Raw genomic sequence first — 11915 nt, 5'->3', positions numbered from 1 at the left:
AGCAATGATGTAGGAATTAAAGTTGTTATATATGTGTTATTGATATATTAATTTAAATTTTTTACTTCTCCTAACCTTTTTATTCTGCTTTTCCACTTTTTAATCATAACTGAGAATTGAAATGTTATATAAAATTAAGGACAGAATATAACATCTATAATGTGAAGTATTTCTAAAACTAAATCTAATTTGTCGGAAATTTAAATCCCCAAAAGAGTTCGATCATTTCTTTACCATTTTTTTTTCTTTTTTTGCCAATGATAGGACCAAATTGTAGGATCGTAATTGCTTCCCTATATTATTAACCATTTCTTTTTTTTTCTTTTGGCTGAGAAAATTAAACCGAAAAGAATAAAGAAGTGATGATGTTTGAAAATTTTGCGAATCGGAATTGAATTACCCAATAAATTAGCCGGAAAAAAGTATGTACAGATTTATATCATATATATTATTCTTTTTTTATTTTTTTATCAAACATATTTATTAATTATTTGTAATTATTTGTAACTACTTATTTATTACCATATTTATTAATTTACATATTAATTTATTTGTTTTATTTTGTTAATTAGTTCACTTGTTTACTTATTTATATTTACTTATCTCTATATTTATTGCAAATTCACATCTAGTTATTTAATTTTTTTATACACCCATATTTATTTATTTTTTTTATCTGTTCATTTTCATATTTATTTTTTTATGTATTTCTATTTATTTGTTTACTTATTTGTTTTTTTTTTGTTTATTTATTTGTTTATTTCTTAAATGTATTTGTACACACACACACACACACACAGAACATACATAGAACTAGATGCATATCTGATGTTAGCTGAAGATTGAAATGAAAATTGAATGTTGGATGTGAAATTGATTTTATTCTCGCATTTATGCTCGATTTTTTCTTTCTTTCACATTCCGAGCATTACTTTATAACATTTGAAAGGAAATGAGGGAAGTTTTGAATATTTTCATTACTTTTTAATTTTAATTTTTTGCATTTCAGTCAAAGAATGGTGGTAAATAGTAAAAGAAATATATGAGATAAAAACAGATGTAATAAATGATAAAAAATGGTAAAGTTCAGTCATAATAATTTTGCATATAAATTAATGTTCAAATATAGTTAATTTCATTTTTTGTTAAAAGCAAAAAACGAAAAAACTACACTGATAACGATTTTATTTGTTTATCAGATTATTATAAGTGATATTTTTTTTTTTTCATATGTGTTTTTTTAATATTCATTAATAAATTATGATTTGAAAATTCTCGGAAAAAAATCTCATAGATATAGTATTAATAAATATAGCATATAAAATTTCAGTCAAAAACTAGTAATAGAGAATAAAAAAGTACTGAATTAAAAAAAAAGGAGGAAAAAATGAAATGAATTTAATTCATTTCATTTTTTTTTTTTGCAAATATGTTTATTAATCAATGCAATCAAGCACTAATTTTAGTAATTAAGCAAAAACTGATAAATGCGTAAAGTTTAGATAACAAATTTCGCATCTAACTTTAAAATCAGTTTCTGATATTTCATTAAAACATTAAAAATGGAATGAATGATTTGGAATTTTAATCATAATAAAAATTTTCAAATTGTTAACGATTAACAGAAATAGCGGAATAGAGAGAAAAAGAGAGAGGGGAACAAAAAAGGAAGGGAAAGAGAAGAAAAAAGTAGAAAGAAAAAGAAAAGGAGGGAGAGGGTAAGAGAAATGAAAAGTAAGCAGCTGTGTGCTCCTTTTTAAATCATAGGTGTGGGTATTATTTTGCCGGAAAATTCAACCGCACTTCAGATGTAAATTTAATCCCCTCTAACTCAGATAGCGTTGATATTTTGTTTGCATAGGCATTGAATGCTATTGCTAACACACACACATACACATACATACATGTATGCATAGACACAGACACATACACAGACTCAGACACATACACGTACACATACAAACACACACACAATCTATACTTTCGTCTGATTTAACATACCATTAAATAAGTAGAAAAGTTTTTGCAAGCAACTAATTTTATCCCTTACTTGGCAGCTTTTCTTCCGTTAAATCTTCATTCATTCCTCTTCGACATCAAAAGGCAATGAAAAGAGCCTAGTGAAAGTACTTGCTCCTTTTTATATGTTTCCTTTCAATCAATTTATTTATTATTGTAAAGAATTATTTTAGAAAATTTATTGAGAGAATTGCAATGAAATTTAAGAAATATCGGAAAATAAATTTGAGCATATCAAATGTTACTAATATTTAGTAATATTTATATTTAGCTTGATTATTTTCTTCATTTATTTATTAATATTGCATGATGATGATAATTAAAATTGATTATATTGTAACTTTTGACTAGCGATATAGGGAATTGATAATTTTTTTTTTCGATAAAAACGAATTATTTTGATAGATCACTTTAATAGTTATATTTGTAGATAAACTAAATAAAAATAGGCAAGGTAAATTCAAAAATAGGTAAATTCAAAAGATATTTTTTTGTATTATTTTTAATGTCACCTAAAAAAGTATTTGCTTAAATTCATAATGAATTGGCAATTACCTTTGTCAACAACAATTCAGTATTGTTAGCGATATTATACAATAATAATGATAATAAATTAATGATAATAACATAAGGATAACAAAATGACCATATAATAATTACTATTATAATAGGAATTGTTAATAATAACAGTAATGGTAAAATAATAATTATAATATAATAATTAATGGTGTTAATTATTATTATTGCAATCAAATGGAAATGGCACCCGTTTTCAAATTAGTGGAAAAGAAAATTAGAATAATTCGATACAAATGGCCATATTACTTTACAATAAAATTTAACTTTCAAAGTCTAACTTTTCCTTTCTTTCCTTTTTTTCAAGGAAAAAAGAAAAAAAAATCATAAGAATAACACGAGAAATGATAGAGTTATATGGTGCGAAAAAAAAAAAATTCGAATCAAATTTCAAATGGCATTGTAACTGAACGAAAATAATTTTTGTAAATTACGATGAACATAAAACAAACAGAATATATTACGAATATATCATCTTACGATTTTGTTTGTAATATTGCAGGAATGATTGAAACAATATTATGTGCTAAAAGTTTTGAAATATAATCTAGCCAACCGATAGATTAATCGAATCGTTTAACAATAATAATAAAACTTTTAACAATAATAAGGTAAAAATAGTTGTTTTAAATTAAATAAAAATCATTGAGTAATAAATGAATATAATGCATTAGATGATTAATCAGATAAGTTTGAATATGCAAATTACTGAAGAATTTTAGCTTATGATGATTTTTGAAACTTGAAAAATCTGAAATTTCTCTTTAGCATTTGACATATAGAAAAAGACTGCTCATAAATAACAGTATAAATGTGAAAAAAATTTTTCCCCGAAATGAAAACATTTTTAGGCATAAATTATCATAAATGACAAGACGGTTATATAAAATTAGTTATTGCTAATTTCTTGCAATACTTCGAATAATTAAGAAAAAGGTTTGGATTGATAAATAAAAATTACAGAAAAAATTTTTATAGATAAAAATCAAATATTTAACTAATTTTTATCAAGTGAAGATTTTGAAATGGCCTAAGTATATAATAATAAATCGAAATTTTTAAATGCTGGAAATATTCATAATAAAACGAAAATTTGAAATGCTACTGAAATATATCTTAATGAACTTGAAATTTTGAAATGTTGAAAACATTTCCAATTATATGAAATAATTGTTTATTCAAGTTAAACGAAAATATAATAAAATTTGGTAAATTTAAAATTCTAAAGGATAAAATGAATATTAGTGAATAACTATTATGACATCCAACAGTTTGATGCCATTTGAATAAGAGGATAAGATTGTATTTCGTATAAAAGTCATTCAATAAAATAATTCGATTTTGTGTTAGCTTTAGTCATCTGAGATTTTGACTTTAATTCACCAACAATCTTCTTATGAAAAGATATATTTAAGATATATTTCTTCTTCTTATGATAAAAAATAAAATGATCTGTAATTTTTTTTTTCTTTGGTTTCTGTTTTTAATAAAATATTACCAAAAAAAAAAAAAAAAAAGAGAGAGGAGGAAAAAGAGAATGGAACGTTTTTGTATAAATTGATGAAATAATTGCGATATTTTCAAATAATTAAAAATATCATTAATAGTGTAGTATTAAAAAGAAAACATATGGAATGGAACAGTGATACATTGTATTAATTGATTTATTTAATATTAGTTGATATACTGGAGTGAAATTGATAAATTCACCATCAATCAATTGTCAAATAATAAAATGATAAACAATGATGAAGAGGAAATATAATTTAATGATTGAAAAAAAAAAAATACTAGGAAAAAAGGAAAAAAGATTACTGAAAAAGAAAAAGCATAATTTGGAACAATTCAATGGATAATCAATGTTGCTATATTTCAACAGGGAAAAATCAACTGAAAGCATTACTTCATTATCTGTAATAGTAATAATAATGTATTATGATGAAAATAAGATTGTTAGTAGTAGTAGTAGTAGTAGTAGTAGTAGTAGTAGTAGTAGTAGTAGTAGTAGTAGTAGTAGTAGTAGTAGTAGTAGTAGTAGTAGTAGTAGTAGTAGTAGTAGTAGTAGTAGTAGTAGTAGTAGTAGTAGTAGTAGTAGTAGTAGTAGTAGTAGTAGTAGTAGTAGTAGTAGTAGTAGTAGTAGTAGTAAGCATTCCTTTAACTTTTTCATGCTAAACACCTATTCAATAAACTTTTCGACATCATTGAGCAGCAATTGCATATTCCTTTTCTTTCAAATTCATATCATTCGGTTCATAAAAATTTCTATTTTTCCCAATATCATCATTCCACTCTATAAATTCATGTATTTTATAGTTTTCTCCTTCTTCTCACTAAATTTCAACATAATCAATGTAATACTGCATGAACAGTTAATACTTTCATCTTACCTTAACATTGTTGTTAAGGTAGTTAGTCAAAATTTTGCACCAAGAAAAACTATAGTAGACTGATAAGATATAGTTTCGAAATGCTCAAATATTCATTACTAATTATTAACAATTTTGTTATCCTTCTAATTACTAATAATTATGCTAATATTAACATAAGTCATTGTTGATAAAATTTATTTCATATTTACTGCAAGATTGCTTCCTTAGCATTTAACAGACAAAAACATTAGACAGATAAAATCACAAACATTTTTACATCAAAAGGAGAGCAGCAAGCATTTTAATTAAGTGTTATTTGCATAGCTTTTTTAATTCGTGCCATTATTGTTATTTGTGCTTTTACTATTGTTGTAATAAGTATAACATTTTTCTTGATTATCACTGTTGCTATTAATTTTATTGCTTGTATTGCAACTAATTTTATTCTCATTAGCTGATTTTTATTGTTTACTGTTGTTGCAATGCATGTATTTCAAATAGTTCCCTAACAACAGATCAGATAATATTAATATTAATAATGATAATAATAAATACATTTATAACTACAATAGTATAGTAGGAGTCTGATTATAACTAACGACTTTTAACTGATGCATGAATGAAGCAATGACAATTCAAAGCATTTGTCTATTGATGGTGTTCACTCTTGCCATCAAACCGCCCAACTTGCCTGTTACTTAGCTATTACCGGTTTCCGAAATCGATTTTTACCATTTTCCGGCCGTTTAAATGCAAAACTTAACTATTGCTTTCTGCTTTGTTAATATTACTAACCTTTCAGTGCTCACTTTTCTTCCATGTAGCAAACATTCTAACAACTATCTTTTCATGCTACACACAATCAGTGCATTTTCTTTATAAACTTATCTTAATAAATAATTTATTTTTTTTAATTAATTCATTTATTAATTCACAAATAAGTCAATAGAAATATCTGATTTATATATTTTATTGTAAATGAAAAAAAAAAAGAAGAAAAAAACTTTACAAAATATAAATATTTTAATAAATAAAAATGAACATATATATTATAATAAAAAAGAAATAAAAAATAAAGTGAAAATTTTTTTTCTAAAAAAGGAAAAAGAATTTGAAGAAGTCCAAATTTAAGAGCAAGTAAAATTAGACGTAAACGTAACAAAATGATGAACATAAAACGAAATGAAATTTGAAGGAGCAAGGAAAACGGGAAGAGTATACACATCAAGCAGAATAAGTTGTTGTCCTTGGCTGCTAGATCCATTTAGCGAAAGTGAAAAACAAGCCCCAAGGGTTGTTTAGTAGATTTGAAATTTTCTTATCCCAATTCTCTCTTACCACTTCCTCTCTCTCTTTTTCAATCTTTTTTTTCTTTTTTTTTTTTTAACTTCATATATTCCTTCATCCTTTTACTTTTAAAATCTTTCAAATAAATTGTAATATTATCAATTTCTTACTTTCTCACAACTTATATTGTAATGACCCTCTTTTTCCCTCTCTCTCCCTCTGTCTTTCTTCCTCTTCTCTTTCTCTTTTCTCTCCACTTTTTTTTGTTAGGTTTCTCCCTCTCCCAGCCAATATCCCGCATATCGGGATATTGGATATTATACCCTTGATGTTATTACAAATATTCATCTATTTTTCTACTTTCTTGCTGTTACTTCAAAATCAAACACCACTGTCATTTTCTTTTTTCTTTCTTTCTTTCCCCCTTTTTCTCTTCCTTTTTTCCTTCCTCCCATCCAAATATAAAAATATAAAATTAAAAAGAAAGAAAAGGAAAGATGAAATACATTTGGATTAACCATTTAATACTACTACACTTGTACTTTTGTCTCATATTTGGATTTATATAAATAATACCTGAATGTAACATTTCTTTACGTGATGATCGGATACGGTAGTTAAAAGAATTTTTATTGATTCATTTACTCAAATATCATATCTTTATTATTAGGATAATATTAAATCGTCGAAAATTTATCTATTATACTAAAACATAATTTACTTCATTCGAGATAATACTATATCATAATTGCAAGATGTCATTTTTATCTTTGAAGTAATGTATTTAATGCTATAAAATATGTTTTAACTTTCTTAACTTTTGAACGTTATTTTGACGTCATAATAAGTGTTATAATATGTCATTGATTCATTTATATATCGTAGTTGTTGATAATGCAGATAGTAGTGATAGTAATAGGAGTAAGCAAGTAAGCAAATAAGTAATGTATTTGATTTGACATATGAAATGTGATATTTGATATTGGTATTTGTTACATTTAATATTATTGTGAAATATAAATATATTCCATTGTCGTATTTCGGCATTATTTTTCTTTTTCATCATTTTTTACCACTGAATCTGTTCACTTATTTTATGTGTAATTATTTATTTTATGTGTAATTATTTTTAATTAATCTAATACATATAAAATTTGCCTTATCAAATTTTGTCAATTAATAAAAGAATGAAAAAATCACAAATATAATTTATATTTAAACTTTTAATGGTATAGAAAGCTTATGATAATGAAATATACGCATATATTTAGCTATTAGAAATTTAGTTTTTGTTAATAGAAAACTGCAAATTTATATATATATATAGCTAATTTAAAATGTTGCAAGTGATTTGAAATTAATTTAAATACTCTTCAAAAATCGAATTATCATTTCTAACATATTTTAATTTCCATGCAGTCTTATGCAAATATTTGATTCAACAATAACGATGAATAAATATGATACTGCTTTAATATTCTGCTGTATATAATTGGTTAAAATCAATTTCATCTTTACATTTTGTTTTTTTTTTTTCTTTTGAACAATTGAAGAGTGTTCGATCAATATTTCAGCCGATTTGAATAATTAATTGGAACTTGGCTCACTAGTTTCAAACTCTAAATATCTGGCTGAATTTTTTTATCAAACACATAAATTTAACGGATCTTTTTTTTGATTTTAATTTCTTAATACATTAATTAAATAAATTTCAATTCATTCAATCAATAATAAAAATCAGCAATACGATCTGTCAATGACAAAATTTAACCCAAAATGCGACGAAAATGCAATAATATCGAGTAACTGTGAAACATCATTTACAAAAGAAGAAAAGATCCTTCAATAAAAAAATATATAAAATTGTTCATACAACATTTCTAATATCAAACAAAAATGACCTTTTTCCGGTCATTCACTTAATGCAACCAACTATAATTATCCCATCGAATTTGAGCTTAAATTCGTTTTTTTTTTCTTTTCTTTTTTTTTGCTTCCTAATTTTTTCTTAAAGAAGCGAGAAAGAAAAGGCCAATGAAAAAAAAAAAAAAAAAAACGAATTCACGTGACATTTTGATCAGAGAATATACAAGTGGCAAAAAATATGCTTTTCAACAAATTTTTGATTTAAGCGGTATATTTATTTATTATTATTAGTTATTTATTACTTTTATTATTATTATTGTTAATAGATATCAATATCACTACTTCTTTGTCCTTGTTTTATCGTAAACTGGTGCAAAAGTTTGAGTGACCAGATTAAATTTCAGAAATTTTCACTATTAAATAAAAAATTTCATTTAGATCATAGGAAAATGAAATGAAAATTAAAAAGAAAGGAAAAAAGAGAAAAGAGGTAGAAAAAGCAAAATTTCCATGAATGATTGATAGAATTCCTTTAGTCATTAATGATAAATGAGTTTGTACACACACACACTCTTGTATCAAAAATTTTCAAAATCATTATGAATATTTTCAAAATATAGGCAAATATTTATACTAAAATTCGCACTTCACTTTTCTAATAATTTAAAAAAAAAAATTTTCTGGAAAATAGAAGAAAGCACTGATATATTTATTTATAACAAAGCAAAACTATTGCTTTTATTATTATTATTGTCATTATTGTTATTTTTATTATTGTTATTATTATTATTACTTACTATTATTATTATTTATTATTGTTATTGTTATTATTATTATTATTTATTAATATTATTATTATTGTTGTTGTTGTCATTATTATTATTACTGTTGCTATGTTAAAAATTTTAATATTTAAAGAAAAATTAATATTAAATTACAATTTTTTTCTTTAATGATAGAAGTACGATATTATTTATAATACGCGAGTTACTATTCTTAGCATTAAACTTTCCATTTTTTTTTTAAATTAAATGAGAAAGAGATGGTTTGTTATGAAAAATCTGAAAATATTAGGAGAAAAAAGAGAAGAAGACGTTGCGACCGTGAATAATGACGAAAATGGAATGAAAAAAATAAAACAAAAAAGAAAAGGTAGTATGTAAAAACATAAATATACTTCATATTTTTTAGATTGTTTTCTTCTCGAAATGAGGATCAGTTTAGTGCATTTCTTCTGTTTTTCTTTTTTTTTGCTTGCTTGTTTACTTATGTATTTATGGTAAAGGATGGAAAAAGGACATGATGAGGTGGTAATAAATAAATAAAAAAAAAAAAAAAAAAAAAGGAAAAGGAAAAGAGAAAAGCGAAAAGAAGGAGAAGGAAGAAAAAACGGAAACGGTTGAGTTGATAAGTGGAAAAAGAATGAAATTTAAAGAAATGCTAAAGAAAGGATTCAAAAAGTGAAAAAAAAAAAGAGAAAAATGAAATATTCTTACAATGAAAATGAAGTGCATATATACATATATATTAGAAATTTTAAACCAATAGTAGTTTAAAATGCAGAAAAGGGAAAAGGGACAAAGAGAGATGACAGGATATGTGGACTGTATAAGAGGACAACATGTAAGTAAAATCCTTTCAACTATAATCATTGCTTACATATCGATTAAAATTTCAAAATATACATAAATGACGGTATGTATACAGACACACACATATGCATACATACATCATCTTTATTTAGTTATAAAATGGGTAAATATTAAATTTTTAAGAAATTAAGTTTTCAAGATGGAAAGAAGAAAAAAATTAACAATTGAATTAATAATGTGATTTTATTTTTAGTAATTTGATTTTATAAAAACGAGCAGGAATTTTTTCAATGATTTTAATAATGTTATTCATATTTGTATTAATATGAAATTAATTCACTTCATCTTAAAATAATAATTAAGTTCCAGATATTTAGCTTTAAAAATGAAGGAAATTTCTTTTAAAAAGATTGGTATATAAAAATTTTTTGAAAAATTGAATTTAAAATACCAATAATTTTATCATTTTGTGTAAATAAGAAAAAAAAAAAATGAAAAAAAGGTTTAACTAATCACAAAGTAATAATTAGAAAGCATACTGTATGATGTCTTTGCAAAATTGATCATTTGTCAAATATTAAAAATAATGAAAAGAAAAGATTATTTACATCGCATGATATTATAAATTTTCTAGTTATAATTTTAATAATTTATGCAACTAAATTTATCAAACTTAAAATCTTATTTCTTCTTTTCTTTTTTTTTCGTTTTTGCTTTCCTTTTCTCTTGACAAAGCTATACTAATAAAAAATACAAAGACATATATGAAAAATGATTAAAAATAAAATTGGAAATTTCTTTCTTCTTTTTGTCAAAAATATTGCCATGAAGAGACAAGAGAAAAAAACAGACGAAAGAAGATAAAAGTATAGAAAGCGAAAAAGAAAGAGAATTGTCAACTCAAATTTTTTCTTTTCTTTTTTTTGATTGAATACACGAAATTTTTTATTGATAAATAAAGGAAGAGAAAAAAAAGCTGTGAAAGGAGATATAACAGAATTGATTACGTATATATTATTAAACAAGTAAAAAAGAAAAAAAAGGTTAAAAAAATTTTGTTTTGATATAGTATAAAAATTTATTGAAGGATTATTTTATGTGGATTAGTTTTTTTTCTCTCTTTGTTGGTGTATTTGAAAATTTAAAGAAAATGGAACAAGAAGAAAAAATGACCTTCATTCATAAGTTTGATGGAATGGACATCAAATGGCGCTCTAGCCAACATTAAAAAGAAAAAGTAACAAAAAAAGCAAATATAAAATTCAATAAAGCAATAAATTAAATTAAAAAAAATTATTATGCATTTTATTTGATTGAATTTTTAAACAATGGCTATAGGACATTTATATGTGCTTTTTTCTCATTCCTTATTATAAAAATAGGGAAAAATTTTTTAACTTTTCTTTTTAATTTTTTTTTTTTTTTTTTTTTTTTTTTAAAGGATAAAGACTGTGATTTAACAAAAATACTTTATAAAACACAATAATCAAGCGAGAAAAAACGATTTCATTTTTCTTCCATTTTTGATTTTTTTCCTTTAATTTTTAAAAGTATTAGTTAGTTAAGTTCAAAATTTTAACACGTTGCATGAATGAACCCATCAATGAGAAATTTTTAACATTATTTAATAAAAGTTAAAATCCTCCAATTCCACGTTAATAGCACATAGAATTTATGGCGAAATTAGAAACAAGAGAAGTGACAGGTCTTTTTTGTTAATTCTGGTCATTTAATAATGTTCTATCATACTAAATTCTTTAATATGCTATTTTAAAAATATTTTCAACTATTTATTCAATTACATTAATCCTATAATTATTAATTTTAAAACTTTAAGGGAATTATTATATTATATGATATTACAAATTTGCTTTTGTTATAAAGTAAGTGAGATTAAAAAGTAAAATTTCTTTCTTACGTCTAAAAGTTGATGAATAACGTGAAATTTTTGATGTATTTATATGCAATCAAATATAATCGGATAAATGTAAAAATTTTCCTTGATTTGTATATTTGTTAAATTTTTGTTTGAAAATTTCTTATGTTTGATCACTTTACTTATCATTTATGACAATAAAGATCCATTTTTTTTTTTTTTTTATTGATACATAACTTCCATTTTAAAGATTGATTACTTTTTTATGTTAGTCAGATTAGATTTTGTTACATTAATCAGATTAAATTTTGGAATTATGCAATCGTTTCG

Source organism: Brugia malayi, assembly GCF_000002995.4.
Source record: "Brugia malayi strain FR3 genome assembly, contig: Bm_v4_ChrX_scaffold_001, whole genome shotgun sequence".
In the NCBI taxonomy this organism is placed as follows: Eukaryota; Metazoa; Nematoda; class Chromadorea; order Rhabditida; family Onchocercidae; genus Brugia; species Brugia malayi.
Note: the sequence above shows the minus strand (reverse complement) of the source record.